This window comes from Perognathus longimembris, chromosome 15, assembly GCF_023159225.1.
Source record: "Perognathus longimembris pacificus isolate PPM17 chromosome 15, ASM2315922v1, whole genome shotgun sequence".
NCBI classification, from domain to species: Eukaryota; Metazoa; Chordata; class Mammalia; order Rodentia; family Heteromyidae; genus Perognathus; species Perognathus longimembris.
In genome coordinates this window covers 37885745-37912223 of record NC_063175.1, presented here as the reverse complement: position 1 = coordinate 37912223, position 26479 = coordinate 37885745, and positions in this window count along the sequence as shown.

Here is a 26479-nt window from a genome sequence, read left to right as displayed (position 1 = left end):
GAATAAAGGGTGAATAAATGGAGCGGTGGTACTGATTGGACACTATGTTAAAAATGAACTACACAACTTGTGGGTGGGAACTGGAGGGGAAAACAGAGAGAGGGAATGAAGGGATGACATTGTTCAGAAGAAATGTATTCTTTGTCTGACTTACGTAACTGTAACCCTCATGCACATCACCTTTAATGTAACAATGAATAATTTTTAAAGGCCTATAGTTTGTATGAAATGAATGCTGACTGCCTTAAAACACAAGTATTTGCCATGTAGATTTAATTTGCATATGCAAAATAAAACATCAAATTATGTAAAAGATTATCCTGATTATAATGTCAGATTGTTCATTGCAGCATTGTCTTAACAGAGGATAAAAATCTCATTTTTATCCATTATAGTACCTTAGTGTGGGGGTTTTGTAGCTCTTAACAATGGGAAAAATTTATCCCCAATATTGCTAACTTTTAAGACAAGATATAGAATATTTAATATACCACCATGTGCATGTGTATGTGTGACACACATATAGATACCTGCATGATTCTGAACTATTTAGAGACATCCAAGAGACCAAAACCTTGATGCCTCTAGGAGAGAAGGAAACAGATGATTGAGGAATGGTGAGGGTTTTCCAACTACTTTTGAGAGAAATGAGTGATATTCATTCCTTTCATTCACTACAGCACATGGGCCATGAGATCCTGACATCTAAACCAGTTGAGTTCCATTTTCAGAATTGAAGTCCACTGGCTTCATACTTAAATGTTGAGATGTCTTATGTGCCATAAAATTTTCTAATTAATGATTCTTAACCTGAATTTCTGTTGTGTATGAATGGACTAATATTACATACTTCTGTACTTGTGGACACATTAGTTACTTAAAGGAATTTCTTATTTTAAGAATTGCTAGCAAAGCACCACTAGCTTAACAGCATTTCCTGGGGTGAGGATGGGCTTGCTGATCTTGAATTCTTTTGGTTCTTCTCTTGGAGCTTCAGATCTCAGCCAGACCATGAGATTGTCCAAGTCTGTCTTTGGTCTTGTCACCACCTGTGATAGATGAGCTCCTAGTGCCTCACTTCCTCTCTCAAAGATCTGCCTTAAATTTGCTCTCTGGTCCTTGCTAACACTTCATATGACTTTCAATTGACTGTTACACAGATGTACAGTCTTAATGCAGTTGTAAAGTTTTTCCCTTCCCATGTAAACAGAGTGGTTAAAAACATAGTTTTCAGAATGAACCAAAAACAATAACAAAAGATGTCAGTAATGGAAGATAGGTCTGAGACCTGAATTTTTGATATTTTGAATTTTTGAATTCAGATCTGAGATCTGAATTCCTATATAGAATGCATGAGGAAACTGGGAAACAAACCCTGGGGGAACAGGATCTGGACCCCAGGGTTGATGTAGATTTTCCATGGCAACAAATGTATCTATTAGAATTATAATAGTACGGAAGCCTTGGGGCTGATGTTAGCAGTTCCCATTTGAGCCACAAAGAGAGGAGACATGTCCAAACCTGAGAACAGAATTTACCAGGTCCTGGTGGTATCGATGTCTTTTCAGCAGAGAAGGGAGCATAAGCCTTGACCTACTGCTCCTCACCCAAGAGCTTATTCCTCTTGTTCTCACAACATATGGATCAAGCAATCTGTTAATACAGGTTGCATCGCCATGTGTCTTTGCCTACAGGGAGAGAATATGTTGGCTCTTCTGTTATATGTCTCATTATAAATGACTAAGTTGGCTCTCCGCAATTCTCTATTCTGGGAATACAGATCCGCTTTGGGCCAGAAGGAAAACTCAAGTATATGAGCACATGAGGCTGAAAAACTGACCACGGTCTGGGGTTATGCCAATGGAGCAAAATTACCATGAGGTTTTGTGGCAGTCATATGGTTTAAAGACCCAGAAGCCAGCATCACAATGACTTTCTCTGAAATTTCTCAAGTTCTTTTGGTCAAAGCAGAAGCTGTGGACATAATCCTCTGGCTTCTATACTGGTTTAGATTTGGCATGGCTCTGCAATGGAATGAGTGTGTCTGACATGCAATTACACAGTTACAATAGCTGTATATTTAAGAGCATGTTAAAAATGCCCCATGTCAAAGTAGCCAAGACAAAAAGTCAGCCAGTTATTAAAACCTACTTTAAAATAAAAAAAAGATTGTCCATGTATGTGTTTCAAAACATTAACACGTATTTTAACAGTAATTCCTGAGATTTACAATTCATCCTTACAAATAATTGGGCATATAAACTCTATCTACAAACATACAAATGTGAATTTTTTACTTCCATTTTTTCATAAACCAGCATATTATATAGTATTTTCCCGTACAGGTTTATTTTTATCAGCCTATCTTAACAAATCTTTTATATTTTTCCAGGAAGTCACATAATTCTTTTAATAAACCAGATAAGAATACAGGATCTGAGATGGGTACTGGTGGCTCATGACTATCTTCCTAGCTACTTGGAAGGCTGAAATTCATGACTACAGGCCAGCTCAGGCAGAAAAATCTGAGAGTCTCCGTCTGAATGGAAGACAAAGCTCCAGTGGCATGTGCCTGTCATCTCTGCTATGGCTAGGAGTGTAAAGTAGTAGGATTATAGTCAAATGTGCATACAAGCAGGAAGTAATATTGTATTTCAAACATAGCCAGTACAAAAAAGTATTGGAGTTGTGGGTCAGTGGTAAAGTTCCTCCCTAGTAAATGTGAGGTCTTAAGATGAAACCCTTGCCTCTTCACCATTATTCATGTACTTTGGTGGGATTCTTAACTTTAGCAAGTCTTTAATTTATAAATCTGCCAAATGACTTCAATACACATAGTTTACCTTATTATATATATATATACATACACACACATATATATACATACATACATACAGGCCCTTAGCATGGCATTAGGTATAAAATATGGGAAAGGAAGAGAGAAAGAAAATAGGGGAAGAAGAGAATAGAAAAGAAAGAATGTTCACTAAACTTATAGGGTTCTGTATTTTGGATGGATTTATTTTCTCCAGTGGACTTTAGTTTCTTCATAACAAGACGTTATACATTATTGGTACAATACCTATAATGTAATGTCTTCAAAGAATTCATTAAATGCTCTAACTTTTATGTAGTTATGTACTGCATAAAGACGATTCAGTCAATGACAGATCACATACATATAGGATGATGATCCCAGGAGATTTGATGGAGATGGGAAAGCTCTACCCTTAGTGATGTTGTAGCTGTCATCATTTCCTACTTAGCACAATGCATTACTCATATATTTGTAGTGATGTTAATGTAAACAAATCTATGATGCTGCCAATCACTTAAAAGCATATTACATGGACTGGGAAATGTTACTCTATGGTATAGTTCTTGCCTGGCATACACAAAGTCAAGGTTCAATACCTAGCAAAAAGTAAATGAAGCATACAGTGCATACATTATATACAATAAAATACTTACTAATGATCATAAAGGGGTGCTGCTCTCTCTTCCTTTCTCTCTCTATATATAGTATTCTGTATTTTGTAGAGAATATTATTTCTACTTATTAAAAAACAAGTTTACCATCAAAGAGTATGTCACATTACATGAATATTTGCATACCTCTCTTTCTCTCTCTCTCTCTTTCTCTCTCTCTCTCTTTCAATAATGGAGTTTTAATACAGGAACTTTGCTTGGCTCTCACTCTACCATCTGAGTCATCTGAGTCAGAACCTCAAGTTCTGCTTCATGCTGGTTATTTTGGAAATGTAGTCCAGTGAACTTTACTGTAGAGGCTGGCCACATACTGTGATCATCCAGATTTCAATTCTAGAGTAGGTAGGATTCCAGGCCCATTTTCCAGAGGCTTCACTTTCCCTTGTGCTTCATTTCATCTTGTAATATTTTTTTGTTTATCATTACGCTGTGAAGTGCATAATAAGCTACACCATTAAAGTTCACATAAGTATACTCTATGACATTTGAATGATAAGGAAATCATCTAAAGAGTAATGTCTCAGAATGTGTCCCTGTCATTAAGTGATTCATGACTATATTGATTAACGTGAATTTATGATGTGCATGTTTTGCATGAAGATATTAAAGGGCAGAAGCAGATTGAGATATGTCTCCTCTCTTCAGAATAATTTACAGGTTAGATAGGGGGAAGAGGATTCAGAGAGTCCAGACAAAGAGAGAGAAGAAAGATAATCTTAAAGATTAAAGGTCTTTTCTGAAGGAGATGGACAGAAAGTTCTAGTTGGAGCAATGAAATTGGCCATACAACCTGGCCTGAAGGTGTAATCAATGGCAATTAACAGCCATGGGTTTTCCAGTAGTAGAGAAAGCTGGTGAATGAGTTCTTTCTCTCAGGGCTGGGATGAGTAGCAGAGCTGACACTCCAGGATGAGAGAAGTGCACAGAGTAGCACAGCATGAGAAGGTCTGGCTTGGCTTATCTTGGAACTCACTATTCCCATCAACCCCATTTCATTTACATACCTCAAGGGCTTATTACCTAGATAATCCTAGCTGAGCCCCCTGAATATTCTAGTTTCCTCATCTATAAAGTGGGAAAGCTGTAGAGGAGCTTAACACATAATATATCTTGTTTAAATATTTGCTGCCATTGTTAGTGTTAGGAAGCAGGAACAATGTTAATTGCTAGAGCAGTTATGAAGAACTATCAGATAATATCCTTGCTCTTAAAGAGAAGGATTTATGGACTAACATTAGTTACACAGAGTTGAATGTACTTACCTTTTGTGAGATAAAGTGCCCTTGACTTTCCCTTCAGATGTCTTGCATAGTTAAGCTCTTTAGCCTCACTTTAGACTAACTTAAGTCTTTTTTTTTTCTTTTGCCAGTCCTGGTGCTTGAACTTGGGGCTTGATCACTGTCCCTGGCTTCCTTTTTTTTGTTCATGGCTAGCACTCTACCACTTCTGCCACAGCAGCACTTCCAGCTTTTTCTGTTTATGTGGTGCTAGGAATCGAACCCAGGGCTTCATGCATACTAGGCAAGCACTTTACTGCTAAGCCACATTCCTAGCCCAGCCTAATTTGTCTTTAACATTGTATGTCATCAGCTTTTGTCTAAAAGCTGGGAAAGCTGACTAGTACTTTCTAAATAGATTAAAGAACCAGTAAACAAATAGAGTTAGGAGTTCCTGACATCAATGCCAAAAATACTACTTTTATATCTTAACTGGGTAGACTAGGAAGATACAACACCCAGTTTTTCCTTTTCAAGGTGACATGCCCATATCAAGATAGGCACAGGCCCACTTACAGTTTTAGGTCATTTGTAACCACCACCTCACAAGATTGAACAGTGCAGTAGCCATTGTTCTCAGGAGACTTTTTGATAGAGCTTTTCTTAAAGTTGAAATAAAATCACTTTTTGGCTAACTCCAAGACAAATGGCCAACATATCAACTCACAAAGGATCCTTTTGTTCCTATCCTCAGGCATTTTTTTTTCTTTTGCTAAAGGGACAGAATAAGAAAAAAAATGGCAATTATCTGTGTTATCACTTCTTTGGCCTCTTGTGAACCACCTCCCCTTCCCAAGCACAAACCATCATAAACACAAAAATGATCAGAAGTCAATTAAAGCAAAACCAGTTGAAAGTGGGTGATTCACAGTTGGATATACGGGACCAATTGCTGCGATAAATGCTTTTTTAAGTAGCCAGTTCAGCAAAGAATATAGACTGTTTACATATGATTAATTAAGAAATAATTATCTTTGGGGGAATATGAGACAATAAATGGACCATAAAATCGAAATAAACAATCAGACTGCTGCCTGTACTTTCAATTGGTGCCAGGGAGATTTATGATTTATGTAAAAAGACATGATAAACTCTACCCTCATCCATTACCATTTCCAAAATCAAGGGGCATTGTGAAATCACGGCTGACACTGTCCTTGTCTTTTCCACATTTGCTGTCTATGGATGTGTCACATCTACAGAGAGAATTAATGCTAAGTTATTACAGTGTTCTCATTGTCCATTTGTTGAATAGCATTGTCTTAGAGGTCATGATCAATGACTTCCTCTGCCACATTTCTATCTCTTACTTGGACTATATAAATAGCCCAGTAATAATTCCCTAGTTCTGCCTCTCCTCATTTCAATCTTTTACACATACTGCTGTTGGTGGCCATCCATTTGCAGCATGGCACTCTCACGCTTAAAAGAAAGCCAACGTCCCTCAAAAATTCCACTTCCATGTCTTTTGGATGGGGAGAAGTATATTGTTTGTTAGTTTGTTCTGGTTTTGTTCTTGTGTTCACTACTGTTTTGTTGTTGCTTTGTGTAGGAAATGAAATCTGAACGGTTTAGTCTGGAATTCAAGTCTCTATCGTTCATGAAATCATGCATTTAATAACAATCACTGGATCCTCACATATGACTAACATGTGTTAGGAATGTCTGTACAAGTAGTTATTATTCTGTAACTCACGAGCTTTATAGTTCTAATAGAAGGGAAATATGTAAGCAAGTAAACAAAAGCATTGAGGTTGATTTCAACAGAAAAGTGTAAATGGTATGCTGGATGCAACAAACAAAAATGACCGTGTAATCACATTATTCTCGGAAAAGCCTAGCGTCTAACACTATATTTCATTTACTTAGCCTACATGAAGAGACAGAGTAATAAGAATGTAAGATGTAAAGAAGTGACCAACAACTGTGCATTGTCTGGATAGGATGCATTCCCTGATTTCATGTAGAGAGTGAAAGACAGTGGAATCAAGAATACTTTTCTCAGCCATGCATCTATGGCTCAAACCTATAATCCTAGCTACTCAGGAAGCTGAGGTCTGAGGACCAGGGCTCAAAGCCATCCCAGACAGGACAGACTTTGAGACGCTTGTCTCCAGGTATCTACCAAAAGCTTGATATGAAGCTGTGACTCAAGTGGTAGAGAAGTAACCTTGAGTAAAAACAGCTCAGAGACTGAGAGAAAGGTTTGAAAGCTAAAGACATAAACCAAGACATACTTGCAGGCTTTGGACAATGGGCTAGGAGAAAACAAGTAAAAGGAAAAAAATGCAAATAAGTGATATAACTAGTAGATAAAGGCAAGAGATTAAATCAGATCACAAGTGAAAGGATTAGCTAGACTCTTAAGATTAAATAGGTCTTCTGTATCTGGAAAGAAGAAATAGCTCTAAGCAAGCCAGGGATGCTAAGCAGAAAGATCCCCTCAGAGCTGTCCGTGCTCTAATTCCTGGGACTTGTGATTATGTCATGTGACAGGGCAAAAGGAACTTTGCTGAGGTAATTAAGATTCCAAATCTCCAGGTAGGGAGATTATCCTGGATTATGGGAGTGCAATCTTACCACAAGAGTCCTTCAAAACAGAACTTTCTCTAGCAGAAGTGAGTGATATGGCTGAAAGAGAAATTCTGAGAAATGAGAAAGACAGTGAGAAAAGTTTTGCTTGAAGTTTGAGAGTTTTATTACCCATCGTGACTGAAAGAGGCCACATGGTAAGCACAAGAAGAAACACAGACAAATTTCAGGAGCAATGAATGACAGCTAGAAGGAAATAAGGACTTAAGTCTCCAAATCTCAAGGAACTAAACTGAGCCAATAACACAAGTGGACTTCAAAACAAGCTAGTCTCTAGAGTCTCAGGGAAGCACATTGCATTGCTGACACTTTTCATTTCAGCCAGATGAGCCTAAACAGAGATTCAGCTGAGCCGTCCTATTCCAAGACTCCCCCTACCCCCACCCCCCAACAGGGTTGACTTCTATGCTGTTGTAATTTGTTACAGTAGTGATAAAAATTATTACACCAGTTGAAAGTCTACCAAACTGGCTAACACTGACCAAGGGCTAACCCATTGTTTCTATTTTTCTCATTGTTTTGCTCTATCCTAGGAGACCTTTTGACCTGCTCCAGTAGTGTGTATTTATTTATCTATTTATTTTTATTGTTATTGTAAAGGTAATGTACAGAGGAGTTAGGGTTACATAAGTCAGGAAATTAGTACATTCCTTTTTGAACAGTGTCACCTCTTCCCTGTTTTCTGTTTCTCCCTCCTGACCTCCCTCCCCGACAAGTTGTATACTTTGTTTTCAACATAGTGTCTAGTGAGTATGATTACTGAATTAATTCACCCATTGTCCCATCATTTCTGTGCTCCCCCTTACCCTCCCAGAACAGATAAACTTACAAAAGATATAGAAAAAAAGACAAAAGATGCAGAAAATAAAAACAGCACTAAAGGAGAAAAGAAAAGCCAAAAAAAGTCTCTTGAAATTCATTTCAATAAGCACCATTTTATATGATCATATGTATGTAACTACTAAGTCTTTGTGATCCTCTTGTAAGAAAATCCTCCTTCAGTCCCACAGTGTGAATGTCTAGGTTCTTGTGTAATTTATTATGTTCAAGTGTATTTTTTGTCTTTTAACATCCAATGTGCTTAATTGTAGATTTGTAGGCACATTATAGTTACAACAAATGAAGGAAACCATGCAACCTGTTTCTTTGGATCTGGCTTACTTCACTTAATATAATTTTTCCAGGGAATGCTACTACAGTCTTGGTGGGAATGCACTTGGTCTATCACTCTGGAAGAATCTTCAAATGACTAAACACAGAGCTTCCCTATGTATGACCCAACAATTCTACTCGTGGGCATTTATCCAGTAGACCACAAATAAGTCCACACTAAAGCTACCAGCACAACCACATTCGTGCAGCATTGTTTACCATAGCCAAGATATAGAATCAACCCAGATGCCCCTCAGCAGATGAGTGGGTCAAGACAGTGTTGTATATAAACACGATGAAATGCTGTGCTTTCATCATAAAAAAATGTTATTATACTGCTTGTAAGAAAATGGAAAGTCTAGCTGTATATTTATGCCATGAAGGTGAAGTTATTATTTGCCTTAATGTATGCTACTATTAGAACAAGAGAGAGCCCAAAGCATACTTTTTCTTTCATTCTACTTCTTGTTAAACCCTTGTAACCACATCCCTCCCACTACAGGTACTCTTACTTGTGGTTGTTATTTTTCCCTGGAATCCATTTTAATTTGCTGTTTCTAAGAATTGTTGAAAATTAGGGAACAAGAGCCGTCTCAGTATCTTCATCTTGGCAGAAAGAAATCTTGATTTTAGTTACTGTATCACTATCTCATGATGTATTTTAGTTGATTACTAACTATATAATGTAGGTGATGTAATACTATTTAACAGGAAGCAAATTGTACCATAATATATTGTAACTGTTAAGGGTGTATAGCTAGTTGGTGACAGCCAATGGATTCTGGTTATTTCTAAATCTAAAATCTGCTCTTAGTCAAGGTAATATGCTGCCAAAGGTTTTAATTTCCCTTAAAATATAACAAGAGAAGAAAGGTGTTCACATGGGACAAAGATACTTAGAGCTCTCAAAAAGCTGAGAAAGTGTTCATGTTCTTTGAAAGCTTTCCTTTCTGTCTACTCATTGGCAGACCCAATGCATGAGGAAAAAAACACTAAAAATTATTTTAGAAATAAAATAGTTCTTGTTCCAAGAACTAGTAATGACACCTTTCTAGATCTTTCCCAACCCAAGATAAAGGACATTTCATTGTTCCTTGCAATAACAACCCTTAAAGACTGTGAATAAAACTTACAGACAGCCCTGGATTTGAGTCTATTGCCTACCACTTACCAGCTATTTGATTATAATAAGTCATTTGAAGTTCCCTCCTTGAAGTTTCCTCATCAGGTAACTAGGGATAACAATATTTTTCCTGCGGCTTATGTTAATGTCTGGTCAGGATTTTCTTTTTGACTGTAAAAGTGGAATTCTATGATTCACAATTTAGCTTTGCAAAGGCTCTGCTGTTAACAATAGGTTTGGGAACCACACCACAGGAAGAGATTTGTTTTGCTTTGGTTTTGCAACTGAAAAAATATGAATTAACCTTTTTTATTATAGTAAATCTGACTTCTTAGATAATTCCTTTTAGTTAATGTACTTTGACAATCAGTAAGGAACTTCCAAGTTACCTCCTTAGGAATAATTCTTTATCGCATAACTGCATTGTCATTTGATGTTATAAAAAAACTCCATAAAGTTAACATATGACCCAAGTGTCAAAATAACAGTTCAAGAAGTAACTCAAGAATCAATTTTGATCATGAGGACACAATCCATCCATTCAGCACAGGGAATCTCAACACTTCCTGTGGCTCACTGGCTCTGAAAATCACATCCTAAAGCAAACCTAGAGGAAGCAATTAATTGTGTCAAATAACACAAAGATTGTACCCTGAACTGCAGGATCACATTTATTCAAATCCTCTCAGGACCGTTTTTTTTTTTTTTTTAATAAGACATTTCTTTTCCCAGCATGAGGAAACATAACGACGAGTCCAACTGCTCCTTGTTGAGGAAAGCGAGGAAGGGAGGTTTCAATGAGAGAACCAGCATACTTTGTCTTTATTCCTTTTTTTTTTCCCCATGAGTTTTTGGGGGCTATGAACATGATCTCCTTCTTTATCTATCCCATCCTTCCTTTTCACTTTTCTCGGAATCTATGACTGTCATTCAACTTTCTCCACCATTTATGTTTATTTTAGAGTGATAAGAAAGCTTAGTAGAAAAGAAACACCACAGGAAAGCAGCGCTTTGTCCTGGGCCAGCCTCTTCTATTGTCTTCCTTATTGCTGAGCTTGGGTTTGGGTTAAATAGTGTGAATTGGAGTACATGAAGATAAATTTCTGATTGGCACATTTCTATTTTCTGTATTGCTATTAAATTCATACAAAGTCCTGTATCTCAATTTTTTGAAGCGCTTCCTCATTTTTTGTTTCATTTTATCCTCCATTGTATAAGGCAACTAGAGAAACTTTGATACCATTATCTTTTACTTCATCGACATTGGTAGCAGTATGCCACTCTAATGGTGGATAGAAGACAGAACCAAATCCAAGACAGTTGATTCAGTATTTGACCTTATTGAAACATATGCCACTTAAGACTTAATTAATGATGTCACATTCTCTTTTGTGGAGAAAAATGTTGGTGGTCCATGAGAAGACAGAACAAGACATAGAGAAAAGGCTTGGAAGAAGGGCTCAAGATCTGAGAGTTTAATTTTCTCTTCAAGCCATTTGGGCTCAGGGGCTCACCAGGCTGCAATTGCATGTTCTTTTATAGAAATGCTTGCCCATCTGGGGCTAGGGAAGGTCTTCCCTACACCCAGGCCAAACTTTACAACAGATTTCTAGTGGCTCAGCATCCCTCCTGTGTACTGTCAGTGAAAAGAGAGACAGAGGTGATGTTTCCATTGAAAATCAATTCACCCAACAAGTACAAGATCTCCACAACATGGTACCCTAATGGACCAATTTCCTGCAATTTTCCGCAGAATTACCCTCCATTTGCTTTCACGGTCCACTAAGCTTATTCAGGGTCCAAGGTGGCTGGCTTGTGCTCTAATGCCAACTCTAAAGTGTCCTGTTGTCCTGACAGCTTGCAAGACAAGTAAGGACACTACTGCCTGTGCAGGAGATGCCAACCAAACTGTCAAAGCCTCAAAGCATCCAGAATCTGGTGCTAGGTAATGAAGGATTATGCCACACTCAGATAAGGCTAATCGCCAATCTACCCAAAAGAGTCATAGACTTGTAATGCATAAAATAGACCCATACCAACAAAATCTAGCTCTATTTTGGAAAGAAACCATAAAATTTTAGAGTTGGTGGATGCTTTAAGTAAATAGCTTGAAAGCCTAGATATATTGCTCCTGAGTCAAAATTATAAATCATGTGGTATGAACAGTGCTTTTAAGTTTTCAAAGATCATATAGCTGAAGAATGTCATTGAGAGTGTATAGTCACCAAAGAAGCAAGTTGTAAGACATTTCCCTCCTATCTTTTTTGGGAGAAAATAAAATGGTAACTGTTCTCACGGTCTGCCCAAATCTACACGAATTGACAGTGAAAGTTAGTCTTGAGCCATGCTTCCTGATAACTGTCCAGTGGCTCATGTCTGTTATCTCTGTCTTGTTTTTTGATAGTTATGGATCTATCCCTGAGATTCATGGTATGCAATGGCTTCTCTAAGGTCACAGGACAAAGCACTAGTATAAAGCCATAATTTCTGACTTTCAAGAAACATGGTATCAGTCTCAAGAACACATTCTGCAGAAATAGGTCTAGGGATTTTGAAGTGGAAATCCTACAAAGGTGAAGGAACCCCATTCCCCTGTGTCAGACCCATGCCCACCTGTCTTTCTACCTGTTCTCGGGGATGAATGTTTTTCCTACTTTTCACTTTGGGGTACACCCTGGATTTCCTCAGTCTTCCATTTGTTATTTTCTACAACACCTGCAATCCAGTGCCTTTGATGCTGCTTTTACTTTTTCAGTCTCCTTGTCCTTACTTTTTAAGGTTTTTGTTGTTGCTGTTGTTCCTATGAGTTTTCACTGTTTTATTTGGTCAAGTTTTCTCATCAAGACTGGTGTTTGTGGCTGGCTCTAGACCTCCTCTCTTCTTAATAAATGCCTGCAATTTTTAAGTGGCTAGACCCATGGTCTCCAATTCATTCAACAAATTCGCATGGAACACCCGCTGGGCATTGCTATACAAGCCAGTGCTGTCACTGCAAGGCTGAAGGGACTGGTGTCTTTATTCGTGGTCTAGTGAAATGAAAAGCCACTGAGGCATTTTATCTTAACATCTTGTCCCTGTTTCAGCAGTTCCAAAGCAGAATAATTGGAATTGGGTAGCATTTTCCATTTGGAAAGATGTTGGTCGAGCTGCTTAATAGATTTGGGAGGAGGGCTCTATTGCGATCCTTCATTTCCTCTGTCTATTGTTGCAGGTTTTCATTAACCTTTGAGGTTGTCTTCATTTTGTGGCTTGCATTTTAAGCGTTTTCTGGTTTCAAAAGTGCCTACCAAATAATTTCTTTCGATCCACTGCTTCCCTCAATTACTATTATTTTTAACTCTTGTAAAATGGTAAACTCCATACTGTTTCAATAGTGGAGGCCACCATCTCATCCATCTGTGGCCCTTATGGTTTAGGATTTTCTTTAGGAAATGTGCTTGATGCATTTGAGGGGGGGGAAAGTCCTCTAATGCTAGACTTCTGCTTCTCTCCACAGCTGAGCTGTCCTCTTATGTTACTCAGTCCTAACCAATGAAAGAAAGGGTCTAAAGGAGAAGGAAATACTGAGGGATGTAGGAAGAGCTAGAGAAAAGGAGGGAGGAATGAAAGGAAGGATGGAGGAAAGGAAGGAGAAAGGAAGAAAGAAAAGAAAGAAGGGAGGACAGAAGGAACCAAGGAAAGAAGGAAAGAAAGGCAGGGGTAAAGAAAGAACAGATGAAGAAGATACATGAAAAGATATATGGACCGATACTTTGGACATTGTTTCATGGGGTTTTAATAAACATAACTGTGTACAACTCAGCAATACACATCCTTCTCTTCCTCAAATACTTTTCATGAAAAAATTCTTTTTTTTATTTTTTATTTTTGGCCAGTCCTAGGCCGTGAACTCAGGGCCTGAGCACTGTCTCTGGCTTCTTTTTTGTTCAAGGCTAGCACTCTGCCACTTGAGCCGCAGCGCCCCTTCTGGCCATTTTCTGTATATGTGGTGCTGAGGAATCGAACCCAGGGCCTCATGTATACGAGGCAAGCACTCTTGCCACTAGGCCATATTCCCAGCCCCATGAAAAAATTCTTAATTAATTATCTAGTAAAAGATGATCTTTGACTCAAATGCTAGCAGTTTCTAAATTTTACTCAAAGACAACCATGGAAAAAAGTGATATTAAAGTATTTTTGTATATAGTCATGGCAAAATAGCCAACATCAATGCAATACTATCTCTGTGTCAGAAATCATAAAAATTTCCTCCTCTACTTTTTCTGTCAGGGTATGAGGTGTGTGTCTTAGGCTCTCCTATAGAAGAGCAAGGTGTGGGAGGACAAAATGAAGTAACTTGTCTTCTAGAAGTAGACTCACTAAGAAATGTCAGAATAAGACTGAATGTAGGTCTCTGACTCCAGGGTATCTTCTCTTAAACTTTAAAGCACTTGCATTTCTATTTTGCTTCCCATTTCCTCATTTTAACCCATACCCATCAGATCTCACCATTCCCACCCATTCTAAACTCCTTCCAGAGGGAAGAACACAGATTCTCTAACTTCCTATTGAGACAGTCCTATGATAGAAATGATCACACTGATATATCTCATAAATCATTAATCCCAAAAGTTAATGTATTTCATATCCTTTATGGTAGTGAAATATGTAAATATTTCTGGCCTTTATAAATGGAAAATAGGTTGGTGAGGAAAGCAGAGCTATGTTGACAATTGTAATGTGGCTGTAGGTATGGGAATGAAAATTGTCCCAGGTATTCTGGGATCCCAGATGAAGGGACTCCACTCTGTCAGGGAAGTCTAAAAAGAAAGGTGGAACCTTAGCATGGGTCAGAGAGGGAGTAATGTCAAACATGGTTTTAGCACTCATACATTCATTCAACACACATACTTGGTGAGAATACTGAGATACACTGTGGTTATGCACTGGTAGTGGAATGATGAAGAAAACAGGTAGCATATATATATATATATATATATACATACATACATACATACATACATATACAATTGCAATATACACTTGAAAGGAAACTATGTTAGAGTAAGAGAAACTCAGAGGAAAGTCTGTGGTAAGTAATATTGGGGAAAGGAGTTCTATTTAAAAGAAAACATGACATTGAAGGGTCATCTTGTGGTGATCAGTAGCAATAGAAATGGGCAAAGTAGCTAGGCACAATGGTTCAAATCTGTAATCCTAATTATTTAAGAGACTGAGATTGGGAGGAGTATGTTTTGAGGCCAACCCAAGGGAAATCTTGGTGAGAATTTTATCAAACAAATACCAGAATGATAGCACATACCTGTCACCTCAGCTATTTGGAAGGCTAAACATAGGAAGGCTTTGATTGTAGTAGGCAACCATCATCATGCACACTTCACCTGCCCCACGAAGACATGGAGTATTAGTCCCTGACATGTAGGGTAATGAGAACCCCTATTAATTTATATAGTGATTCTATCAGTAATGATCCACTTTCCCCACTTTTTAGCAAAACCTACCAGTAGACATTCTAGTATTCCCTTGTCAGAATCCTAACACAAGTGTGCTCCCTGTTTTAAAAAAAATTAATTTTATTTGTCAAGGTGATATACAGAGGGGTTAAATTACATACATAAGGTAGTGGGTACATTTTTTGCCAAACTTGTTAAACTCATCATTTGAGCAATTGAGAGCCACTTTGAGAAAAATCGCTACCTTGGAACTTCAATCCTCAGATAAGCAGGTAAGTATTTCCATGAGAGATTAAGGGAGCTGTTACAGGCATTTGCAAGCATTTGAATAAGACAAGGCAAGGAGTGATAGTGCAGAGTGCTAGTGTTCACATGCCTGTGCCAGTTACCCTGCTGCTTGCCTGGCAGGAGCTACCAAGAGTCAGAAGCACTTGGGACTCATGAGTCCTTCCATGACTCTTCTTAGAGGCCTGTCCAGGTGATCCACCTACCAGAAAATCCACTGCTTGATACCCAAGGAGAGGAGAGCTGCAAAGCAGACTGTTCTCAGCTCAGTAAGGGTAAAGGATCAGAGGCCTTACTAACATGGCCATTCTTTGCCAGGCTGGAGAGACAAAAATACAAACAACTAAAGACAAAGCAAAAGAACTGACATAAGCTGGTTGTGCCTTGCTCCCTCATTTAATCGTATGTCCAGAAACTACAGTGTTCTAAAGAAGAGATGATGGAGGTGACAAGAAATGACCATTGTGAAACCACTGAGCCTTTTCTAGCCAGTGCTCCATGCCGGCAAGGTCAGTGACAATCAGTCGGCTTTGCTCTCAGCACCTAAAACACTAACCAATCTCCAAAGACCATCCATAGATACTGTTGCATAAATAAATCAATGGACATTTGAGTGGAGTCTGTCTGCAGAGATGTCTGTGCCTCTACCTTGACATTTGCAAAGACAATGTCCTTACTGTTTCCCAAGACAGCATTTTGCACTGGTTGACAATTATATTAAGAGCAAGTTCTCCTAGACCTGTAGCAAAATATTTCCCCATGTAATACTGCTCTGTGGTCTTGAGTTTCCACTGGGGATTTGTTTGGGGGTAGGGGTTTGGCTTTGAACAATGCTTTCCCTTTTTCTCCATGACAAAACTTCCCATGCTGGAAGCAGTTATTTTCCCACTGAGATTTCTATATGGCCGACTCCAGCTGGTTTATTCAACCATTCTTCTAAGGTATGATGGAATTTCCAGATCCTTCGCCTCATCATTTATGCCTTTGATTAGTGATACTGTGCTAGTGGTATTAAAAGAAGGACCAGTAGCCATATTGGTAGTAAGACTATTGGTAGCTGCATGCATATGTTGGCAGGCTTCCTAATACTGCTTTCCTCTTGGATAGAGCTTAATGAAGTACTTTCACAGACATTGTCTGATTCTATTCTCAAAGTAACATTCACCGTTATAACATGCTTTCTCATTTCACAAGAAGAAACTGAACATAACACTTGCCCAAATACCCGTATCTGATATGTTGTGTTCATTCCATTACTAGGTACCCTTCCATCCACATTTTTAATGTTTCTTTAAATTGTATCTATTTTTAATTGCTGGGTATTAAACTAGGGGACTTAAGCATGACAGGCATTGTCCTTCTACTAAGCTATAATTACCATCTCCTCTTCCCTCCATTAATGTATCCAAGCACGAATGCTGGAGCTGGAGCTCAGCTCAGAAACACCACAAATCTTAACTAGGAAACAGGCAGAAGAGGAGATAGTACCAAGATATAGGCCTTCCTTGGTAGGGGGTTTGTGGAGCAGGTAGAGTAAGTAGATGGCTTATGAACCCGAACACATGCTTGTTTCTCTTCTTCCCCCACCTTCCACACTGGACACCAGATTTTTAATCTTGTTGGGGGACTACTCCAAAGAGATCCAGCTGGGAAGTTAGAGACCTCCTGCAGATTCCTCAGATTCCATCTCTGAACACTGGTTTGCCCCATTTTTTTTCTCTTCTGTGAATGGCCCCTTGGCCTCACTTTTCTGGATCTTAGCCCAGAAAATTAAGGTTAATAAACTCATAATACACACTTTACCTCATTGGAACATATTATGGAAGACTGTTGGGCAATTTGTTATTTTTCCTTCCAAACTCAGAGGGCACACACTTCAAGAGGCACAAAGCACAAGTGGCCTCATGGGCTGGCCCAGTCCACCTGCACTGGGAAAAGTCAGTCCCACAGTGGGTCTGCATGTGCAGAAACACAATATTCTGTTTGGATGGGGATACTCAAAGCATCTTTTTCTTGGAATACAGGGCAGCATCCTGAATGGAAAGTCTGGAAAAGACCCATAGGATTTATGAGTCTGCAGAAACTCGGCGTGCTTGCTCATATAACAAGAGGAAGACAGAATGTTCTGTCACCACATCAAGTTTTCTAATGCACTAGGCCTTCTGGAAATGGTTTCTCAGCCTGTGAATTGAAGGCAGATGGAAATGAGTTGCTCTGGTCCACTTGCACCAATTTGTCCCCTTCTCAGATGCTATTCCAATATAGTGATCCACGATGGAATGAGAAAGAGAAAGACTGCAAAAGCAAATGGTTCCTAGCCCAGACATGGCCTGTGGAGAGGCTTGTCCAATGAATGCCCAGACCTGCAGCTCATTAGCCCAGATGCTCTACCAATCCATTGAAGAATAAATTGTTAAATACATATTGATCATCTACTAAGAGACCGTTGTTGGCATTTGAGAAGAAACATATAAAAGTGTTCAGTAATGGCACTTGTATAGAGGGTTCCCCATGGGCTCTTAGTTGATACTCAAAAGCACTGTGTAAATAACAACAGTGGGATGATTATGAACCAAGCAAGGTGATCTGTTCTCAGTGCCTGTGAGCTGGGGCGGTAGGGGAGTGGCAGTGGGAAGAACAACTGCTTTTGTACAGCACAGAACAGGGTAGGAGGAGATTCTAGAGGCCAGAAGGCTTACCTGGACTAGAAACCCAAACACCACTAAAACATGCAAGAGTGAGTGTGAACAGTCCAAATAAAGACAGCTCATGCAAAGAATTCAAAGTGCAAATGATTGAGGGCATCAAAGGACCAAGGAACAGGGACTGGGTCCAAATTTTATTTAAAAGATGAAGTGGGTATTGTTGTTCCTTCTCAGAAACTGAATAGAATTCTGTAAGATTAATTTCATAATAAACCAGATTGTGTTCATAGAATCTGCCTTTACACTTTCTAGAGAGCACAATCAAATTAGTCTATCCTAGGGTCTTTATGCTTACTGTGTAAAGAATCTGAGGACAAATGTGTGAGGCTATGAAAATTATGTGATTTCTCTCACAACAACTTAACTCTGTCCTATCCCAATCCCCCCCTTCCAGTGATCTACACATGAAGGAGTGGGACAGTGTGTTATTAAAATTATACTGATGTGCACTTCAGCTTGAATTCTGTATCTTTTACATGTGACATGAAATGTTCTGGTATCGAATTTTTTTTAAACCTTTTAAAAAGGAAAAGCCATTCTTAGCTTGCAAGTCATACAAATAGAACAGACTAGAATTTAGTTGATGAGCCACAGTTTATCTACCTTTGATGTAACAAGAGAAGCATCTGGGCTGGGAATACGGTCTAGTGGCAAGAGTGCTTACCTCGTAAACAGGAAGCCCTGAGTTCAATTCCTCAGCACCACATATATAGAAAACCAGAAGTGGCGCTATGGCTCAAGTGGCAGAGTGCTAGCCTTGAGCAAAAAGAAGCCAGGGACAATGCACAGGCCCTGAGTTCAAGGCCCTGGACTGGCAAAAAAAAAAAAAGGAGAAGAATACAACTTGTGGTTGAAAAGGAGGGAGGGAGGAGAGAGAGAACAAAGCTATAAGTACTCTCTTACCATTTTCCTTGATCTAGTTAAAGTTCATTGGCTTTTTGCTTCACATGATTCTTGAAACATGTTTAAAAGGGATGTACTTCTTTTACATCAAGTCATGCTCATGGTGATTTCCAGTCCACTGCTTTGTGAAATTAAAAAATAAAAGTACTTCAAATTTGTTAGACATCATTGCATAGACTCTCTCTGAAGAGGACAACTGCTTTATGGGCAGTGTATTTGTACTGGTGCACAAAAGCTTGTTTTTGAGTAGGAATTTATTGCTTTGTTGAATCAGTAAGTCTGAAATGGTCTATGTGATGGCTAATGAGTAGGAAAAGCTAGCATATAATCCAAATATAGGACTTGGCCCACAAACCATAAATCTATCTGGAATTTGAGTCGTGGTTTATTGTTTTAAAGATGTATCATAAATACTCAATAATTTTGGCTCCTATCTTTCCTTTTTAAGGTTATGATTCCTTCCTGTTTATCCTCATCCATTCCCCATTGAGCTGTTCTTCTGTTACTATACTCCACCAGCCAGTTTGATTGCCTGTCTCTTCCATAAGAATATCACCTGAATAATTATCACAAGATATTTGCTTGTATTTCCTTCCTTCCATTTGCAGCACATACCAGGGGATGTTAGTTCTTTGCAAAAGTTCTCAATTATCACCACCTCATGTAGGCAAACAAGGACATCCATGGTGAGCCAGTTTGCAAAGGCTCAGAAGAGCTGCTCGGGGTGGGTGTAGGTCTCAGCACTAACACTTGACAGTAGAACAGCTGAGAGACCTCAACAGCATTCAGCCTGGGTTTGATACCCTGGGCATTGCTGGGATTTCTGAATATAACTGTTGCAAAGTGTCCTGTTGTAATAGTAATTAAGACATAGCTCGGGTTGTTCTCTGCACTTCCTCTTTACTTCAGTAATGTTGTATTTTGGGTGCATTCTACAGTCATTGTGTGTGTGTGTGTGTGTGTGTGTGTGTGTGTGTGTTCTTAGGGCTTGAACTCAGGATCTGGGTGCTGTTCCTGAGCTTCTTTTGCTCAGGACTAGTACCCTACCATTATTTGAGCCACAGCACTACTTCTGGCCTTTGCTGAGAAGTTTAGTAGAGATGAGTCTCACAAGCTTTCCTGCATGGCTGGCATGGAACTCTGATTCTCAGATCTCAGCCTCCTGAGTAGTCACAGTTACAAGTGTGAGCCCTCAGTGCCTGCTTCTATAGGCATTTGAGACCAACAAATGGGGAAGAGGAGAGCTATGCTTTCTCAGGCAGTACATAGCATAATTAAATTCATCATCCACCCACATTTACATATATTCATTCTTCCTTTTGAGCTCTTCAAATTATGAATACATTGGTCTATTCATTTCATTCATTCTGTCATATCTTACATTAAAGTTTGAGATGAGCTTAGCTTGTGAACAGGGATAGGCTCTAGGCCTTCTTAAAAGTTACATGACATTTAGCATGTTACCAAGCTTTGAGAATATACTCTATAGTCAAATCCTTGTGTTATTTAACATGTCACTAGAGGTGATAACATGAAAGAAAAGGACCAAGTAAAAATGGGTTAGGAAAACAGACTCAGGAAATCTTAGAAAGCACAGAAACCCTTTTAATATTGCAACGAAATCACAGAAAATGGAATACTACAAAAGTAGAAAGTGTGTCATCAGCTCTGCCTCTTTCTAAAAGTTCAGGAGAAACAGTTCGTAACAAAAATCAGAAGTAGAAAACTATCAATATTTATATCCTATGAAAGTCTATTAAAAGGAGGGAAAAGAGGCAGAATTTAAGAATATAATAAAATGTATCCATAAAACAATCAAAACTCTGTCCTACTGTTTCAAAATGAGTTAAAGAAAATTAAGACCTAGCTGGAAAATAATAACAAAATTAGAATTAGGAAAACTTAACACTGAAGTGACAGAAGCAGAAACCATAAAAACTGAATGAAGGGGCTGGGAATATGGTCTAGTGGTAGAATGCTTGCCTCTCATACATGAAGCCCTGGGTTCGATTCCCCAGCACCACATATATAGAAAATGGCCAGAAGTGGCGCTGTGGCTCAAGTGGCAGAGTGCTAGCCTTGAGCAAAAAGAAGCCAGAGACAGTGCTCAGGCCCTAAGTTCAAGCCCCAGGACTGGCAAAAAAAAAAAAAAAAGTGAATGAAAACATCAAAGAGGATGCAAAAGTGAAGAAATATGCACCAGGACAATTTCTGAAGGCAGTATGAGTTTCTGAAGGAAAAAAAAATCAACACAAGAAAACACAACAAATGCTAAAATATATGATTCAAAAAGGTTTCTTCAAAATATTTAAGGGCAATGTTGAATAATTCCAAAACAGATCCTGATAAAACTACTGGGCTGGAAAGAACAAGAAACATTTTGCATGCATGTACATACAACAGAAACAAAATTAGATTGTATTAAAACTAAGTTTTCCCAAGTAGCATTTCATGCCAGATTAGAATGGAGTAGCCTTCTTTAAAATCCTCAAAAGAAGCAGTTGTGAGCCAAGGATTCTAAATGGAGCCAATGAACTTTCAAGGACAAAGGGTAAAACTCTTGTTAACATGAATGAATTCAGGAAGCTTTGTTGCAGCGAGCCTTTTCCTTGGAATTTCCTTGAGGATAAATTCCCACTGGATCCAGGCACCAACACAGTAGTGGTGAGCAGTGACCAGCCTGTAGACCTAAATTTACCTTTTGAATAGAGAAAAATGTATATGTTCCTTTTGTTCTGAAAGCATAGATACAAACCAGTTAGTAAAATAACAGAAAATGGAAGAAAAATCAGGCTAGTTTTTTTCATGATTTCAAGAGTCACATTAATAATGGGATATGGTTCAATTCACTGAAGCTCTTGAACTAAGGCTGTGGGGTAAATAACACAAAAGAATAATTAAAGACAACCTTTTTTGTTTGTTTGTTTTAATTTCTTTATTATCAAAGTAAAGTACAGAAGGGTTACAGTGAGTAAATTTCTTATCCAGCTTGTTACTTCCTCCCTCATTTTTCTTCTAATCCCCCTCCCCATTTCCCTCTCCTCTCATGAGTTGTACAGTTGGTTTACACCATATAGTTCTGTAAGTATTGCTGCTGCGTTGGTTTGTCTTGTTATCCTTTGTAAAGACAACCTTTAATCCTTAAAAATTGCCTTAGGATATACAGGTGGAAGTTTCAGTTAAAAGTTTTTTCCAATTCAAATTCAAGAATCTGAAATACATTTGAATTACAAGTGTCAATATGAATATATTTTCATCTATACATACTTATGTTTGAAGTATATATATATATCACATATATACATTTCTACTTACATTCCTATTCCTATTTATTTTATATCTAGTCATCCATCAATCAATCAATCTGTCTATCATCCATCTATTCTATACCTACTGAAGTCTGAACAGACTGACAACTATTATCTATCAGAATGACTAAAAGGGAAAAAAAGTAGTACTATGAAATGATACAGTTTTTCCCTCATGCATTGTTGGCAGGCACGTAAAGTGGTATGAGAGGTCTGGAAAAGAGTTTGATAGTTTCCCCTCAAACTGAAAAATGGATCTAGCATACAACCCACTAAACAGTTTGTGGTAATTTCTCCAGAGACATTTACATATGAAAGATGGCAGCAGCTTTATTTGTTGTAACTAAATCACAAGAGTCCAATAGCTATGTCCTTATGAACACATAAGATGATGCTAAGTGAAATGAAATCCATGTTATGGAAACGAGTGTTATATCACTGTTGTAATTACTTTCAACATGCCATGTGAAACTGTAGCTTTTTTATTGTTGATGGTCCTCTTGTATCCCCTTCCTGTGGTTGACCCTGCGATATCACTGTATCTTATCTGAGTACTCTGGATACTGTATATACTGGTATTAGAACTAGGGAAGGGAAAGGGAACATCAAAATTGAGGATAAAAAGATAAGCGACTCCAAAAGTAATACTTACAAAACCATTTGGTGTAAACCAACTGAACAACTCATGGGGGGAGAGGGAAAGAAGGAGGGAGGGGGAAAGGAGGGAGTAGGTATCAAATTGTACAAGAAATGTGCCCACTGCCTTACGTATGAAACTGTAACTCCTCTGTGCATCAATTTGACAACAAATAAGTAATTATTCAGAAAAAAATAAAATAAAAGTTGGAAACTACTCAAATGTCCTTTTCAATAGGTGAGTAGTTAATCAAACCCTGGTACATTCAGCCATGGAATTTCTACGAATACTACATAGTTCCACTTATGTGAAACATCGTCCAAAACTCTTAAGAGATGGAAAGTACCATAGTAGTTGATAGAGGATGGGGGAAAGGGAAATGGGGGTGTTTAGGGAGTAGTTGCTTTACTTTTGCAGGGTGAAAACCGACTGGGGATTTGTTGTACAAAAACGTGAATACCCCTTAAAATATCTGAACTGAACACTTACATTGCTAAGATGATAAATTTAATGCTGTGTGTATGCTACTAAAATTAATTTTTTAATTAAAAAATGACATTCTTGAAAACTGTTATGCTAAAATCCAGCTGGGAGTCAGGTTAAGAGTATCATGTCCAAGTTAATCTCCTACTTTTAATGAGTGTACTACAGTATGTAGGATACTAACATTTCAGGAAGCTGGGGGGAAGACATTAAATAGAAATCTGTACTGTTGTTGCAACTTTTCTGTAAGTCTAAAATTATTTCAAAATCAAGAGTCAAAAACCACAAACCTTCTATACATATGATTTTCAAATAACTTATGTAGATATTCAAAGAGGAGTAACACTTCAAAGTGAGTTCCCAGTTATGACTTCCTTCCAAAGAATCACTGTGAAGACAGGCATAAAAGAGGAAGTTTACTATGGAAAACTGGACAGCCAATAGGCTCAGGTCGGTGAGGAAGGTCATCATCAACAATGGACATCTTGTTGATAGGCATGTACTTTCTATACACTCTCAGTAGAACCTAATTTTACTTTTATCATACCCCCCACCCCACATCCAAAATGTATGAGGAAAAACATTAGAGAACTCTTAGTTAAGGAATATCCTTCAAAATATCTAACCAGTGCTTGCCAAAATGATTAAGGTAATCGCAAAGAGGCAAAGTCTAAGACACTGTAATAGCCAAGAGAAATCTAAAGAGACAGGTGGATTAAATATAATATGGACCCCACTCAGGATCCTACATAGTAGCTAAAACCTCGACTCCTAAATAAAGTGTAGCCTTTAATAACAAGGTAGCATTGTTGCTTTGTTAATTGTTATAAAAGCAACACAAAATTACATGATGTAAATAATAAAAGTGCAGGGGTCATAGTAACTCTGTACAACCTTCATAGCTCTTTCTAAATCTAAGACAGTCCTAAAAATAGACATTTTTTAAAAGGACTATGTGATACATTATTTCATTTCTGCAACATTTTTGAAGTAGCAAAACTGGAGAGGAAGCACACATTAGTGGTAGTCAGAGGTTGGTAATGGTGAGGGGAAGAAGGGTAGTTAGCTAAGGGATCTTTTTGTGGCAATGATGTAGTTGAATATTTTGAATATGGTGGCAGTTACCAAGGCCACATGTGACAGAATTGTGCATAAGTTACACACACAACCACAGACAGGCACAGAATGAGTTATACACACAATGGAGTGGATCTAAATAAACCCAAGGGGTTGCACCAATGTCAGTTTCATTCTGTGGATGCCATACTATGATTGTGTGGGATGCTGGCATGAGGGAGAACAGTTGGGAGGGTGCTGCACAAGACTTCCTCCAATATTCCTTAGCAACCTTTCCTGAATCTATAATTATTTCAAAATAAAAGTTCCAGAAGTCTTTGGCAAATTGAACATTTTTTTTTCCTTGAAGTGCTTTGGGGATTGAATCCAAGGCTCCCATCATGCTAGGCAAGTACTCTACCAATTGCACTCACCAGTCCTTTTATTTTTATTTTGTTTTCCATTCAAGCACTCCCTAACTTTGCCTGGGCTAGTGGCCAACTCGTCAATCCACCTCTCAATGAGCTGAAAGTGAAGATAAACTGAGACACCCATTGTTGACTAGCTTAGTGAATTATATCATTGAGGATATCCTGCTGAAGCTTGATGCTGTCTGGTTTCACTGTTTTCTTCCCCCATCTCCTGTCAAAGAGCTGGGATGATTGCTGGGGGTTGGGGTATTTTAGAGAATGGAACATTGCTTCTAAAATGGACAATGTGTGTCTTGGGGAAGGTACAAAGATGACAGTCAGAGATGAGACCCCAAGACTATTTCACACATCACAGGGTTAAACCTCACACTTTACAAAGTAGGCAAGTGATGAACATGTTTTGTTTCTGGGGACAAAGTCCTTGATTCATATTTCACTGTTTCATGTGTTGAAGTGAATTAAGCTTTAAAATATCAAGCTCAATAGTGACAGGGTATGTGTGGTTTCTAACATTTCTCATTTGTGATTCCCTAATTTTACCATATGTGAATGTGAATAACACCTTGGAACCAATTTTTCCCTTCATTTATCCTGGAAATCAAAAGCTCTTGCTACAGGACTGTGCACTGCTACTGTTTCACAGCAATTAAAAATCTGGGTATTGTGTGGTATTTCTCATAGAAGTCTAAGTGTTTGTAATGACCATAGAAATACACATGGGTTTTGCACACTTTATCCTCCAATTTTCCAATCTTTTGTACACCCATTCATTATCTACCCAAATCTATACAGAGCCTTTGATGACCTTGGGCCAATCCTTCAGCTCTGTCATCCTGTAATTTCCTCTCCCTGTAGCATGACTGGCAGGTTGTTGAGGTGGTGACTAATTTCTGACATCCTCATTCTTCTAGCACTTCCCCAATCTAGGCAGTTAGGCTGGTTTGTGTTCATCCCCTCTGGGCATGTATTTGACAATAAAAGCAGAGGAGAACAAACTAAAAAGCCAGCTTTTGAGTTTGAAATGCCTACATACTAGGGAAATAGAATATGGCACAGAGACACAATTTAGAAGGCAGCTGGAGTGAGGCTTGGTCAGAAATCTTACTTTCTTCCCCTTCAATGATTCCTTGGCTCTGGACCTCCAATTTTGCTGGGCTAGTAGGACCAGTTCATAAAAATTATTACAACTGTACTACAGAAAAATTAGAAAACATATATTCCCCTACACGTCTATTTGTAGGCTGAGATTTACACTAGCCATATGGGTGGACATGTGCACACCTGTGTCAGCACATTACTGCTGGTATATGGACTTGTTAAGCACCCCAAAGTTGAGCCAATCTATTCCAAGGCAACAGCTTTGTCCTGGTTGGAAGAGATTAGGGGAACTCTCAAAAGTCACTGCTGATTTCAGAAACATCAACAGGCACCTGAGCCCAAGTTAAAAAGAGGACTACAGGGCTGGGAATGTGGTTTAGTGGTAGAGTGCTTGATGCATGAATCCCTGGGTTCAATTTCTCAGTACTACATAAACAGAAAGAGCTGGAAGTGGAATTATGGCTTAAGTGGTAGAGTGCTAACCTTG